Source organism: Camelus bactrianus, chromosome 14, assembly GCF_048773025.1.
Source record: "Camelus bactrianus isolate YW-2024 breed Bactrian camel chromosome 14, ASM4877302v1, whole genome shotgun sequence".
In the NCBI taxonomy this organism is placed as follows: Eukaryota; Metazoa; Chordata; class Mammalia; order Artiodactyla; family Camelidae; genus Camelus; species Camelus bactrianus.
Window position 1 is genome coordinate 10,919,677 of NC_133552.1, and position 2,382 is coordinate 10,922,058.

At 39.2% G+C, this 2,382-nt stretch overlaps 1 non-coding gene across 1 annotated transcript; it reads right to left on the reverse strand.

The window, feature by feature from the left end:
• Nucleotides 1-549: 549 nt before the first annotated feature.
• Nucleotides 550-622, reverse strand: TRNAI-AAU (transfer RNA isoleucine (anticodon AAU)). The gene has a single exon. It is a non-coding gene; the product is annotated as a tRNA-Ile (tRNA).
• Nucleotides 623-2,382: the final 1,760 nt, after the last annotated feature.

Sequence of the window (2,382 nt, forward strand, 5' to 3'; positions counted from 1 at the left end):
TTCTGTCAGAGAATTTGGGGAAGAATTAGTGATAGATGTATAAAAAAACAAGACAAATGAAAAAAATAGCAATTAACTCCAGGAAGAACAAAATGTTAGTTCATGATGTGAATCAGCTGTGGGAAATATTTGTCACATTAACGTGAGCTATGACAATTGATACAGTATTTGTGGTGTTGGAAGGGGTGATTCAGGGAGAAGTAAATTGTTTTAAATTACTAATCAAGAAAACAACGTCTTACTTTTGTAAGCACAAAAGCTGGTAACAGGAAAAGAGAGAGAGTGAGAGAGATTGAGATTATAAGAATATAAAACAGCTAAATCCTCATCCTTCATTACAGGAAGCTGATAGATAATATCTGAAACAATCACATCGAGAAAAAGATACGTCAGCCTGTCATTTAAAAATATGGAGACAAATACTAGAAGAAACAGGTAAAGAGAACTGAAACTGATTTCCTTTGGAGAAAGCCTGGGAGGTCTGAATAGCTATGCTAGAGACTCCCTTTTTTCTTTCTTTTCTTTTTTAATTAAAAAAAAATTTTTAAATGGAGGTACTGGGAATTGAACCCAGGACCTCGTGCACATTAAGCACATACACTACCACTGAGCTATACCCACCCCCAAGACTCCCTTTTTTAAAAAATAAGCTTTGTAGTATTAGCTTTAAAATGAGGTACACGAATTATCATGATAAAAGTGCAAATACATTGAAAAAGGTAATAAAAGAGGGTGTGGTTAACCTCTGAGTTCTTGTTCTGTTTTGTTTCTGTCTCTGGCCACCTTGCCCCTGAGCTTGTGTGGCACTTGATTATTGGCTGATGTTGGCTCAGTGCTCTGCCAGCGAAGTGCAAGGAAGTGGTTTGAAGTGAGTAGACTCCCAAGTTAACTCTGGCTCTGCCATCATCTTTATGTCCTTGTGTGGTGCACATTCAGGATTGCAGGATTTACTCTACCAGCTGCTGGCAGAGCTGCAGACAGGGAGCCCTCAGATGTCAGCCCCCCGTGGGGATGGCCAGGGCTGAAAAGAAACAACCCAAGACACCTTGCTTGTCAAGTTGCTTCATTTTCCTGGGCTACAATTTCTCTCATCATTTTTTCACTTCACAGAGGTGATCTGGAAATCCCATTTCAGACTCTTGTGGTATCAGTATGGGAATAAAAAGACTGTGGCCAATATAAATTTGTTACCTATGTGGCAAGCTCCACCCAGTTGTGAAAAGTATGGTTATACCAACCAGGGAGACTTTCACTGGAGTAGCACAGGTCTAAATACTTTGGGTGGTTATGAGGTGTTTTATGGAGGAGGAAGAGAAAGGAGCAAGAGGAGACTGCTCTCTTCCTTTCAGTATCCTTGTGTAGAGTTTGAGGCACCCATTGACCCCAATGCACAAAAATTGTTTTAAGTTATTAATTAAGAAAATAATGTCTTAGGAATGAACCCACAAACTTTTGGTCAACTCATCTTCGACAAAGGAGGCAAGAATATACAATGGAATAAAGACAGTCTCTTCAGCAAATGGTGTTGGGAAAACTGGACAGCAGCATGTAAAACAATGAAGCTAGAACACTCCCTTACACCATACACAAAAATCAACTCAAAATGGATCAAAGACTTAAACATAAGTAAGACAAGACACAATAAACCTCCTAGAAGAAAATATAGGCAAAATATTATGACATACATCTCAAAAATGTTCTCCTAGAACAGTCTACTCAAGCAATAGAAATAAAAGCAAGAATAAACAAATGGGAACTAATGAAACTTACAAGCTTCTGCACAGCAAAGGAAACCATAAGTAAAACAAAAAGACAACCTATGGAATGGGAGAAAATTTTTGCAAATGAAACCGACAAAGGCTTGATCTCCAGAATATATAAGCAGCTCATACGACTCAATAAGAAGAAAATAAACAACCCAATCCAAAAATGGGCAGAAGACCTAAACAAGCAATTCTCCAAGGAAGACATACAAATGATCAATAGACACATGAAAAAATGCTCAATATCACTAAGTATCAGAGAAATGCAAATCAAAACTACAATGAGGTATCACCTCACACCAGTCAGAATGGCCGTCATTCAAAAATCCACAAATGACAAATGCTGGAGAGGCTGTGGAGAAAGGGGAACCCTCCTCCACTGCTGGTGGGAATGCAGTTTGGTGAAGCCACTGTGGAAAACAGTGTGGAGATTCCTCAAAAGACTAGGAATAAATCTACCATTCGACCCAGGAATCCCGCTTCTGGGCTTATATCCAGAAGGAACCCTACTTCAGGATGGCACCTGCACCCCAATATTCATAGCAGCATTATTTACAATAGCCAAGACATGGAAACAGCCTAAATGTCCATCAACAGGTGACTGGATAAAGAAGAGGTG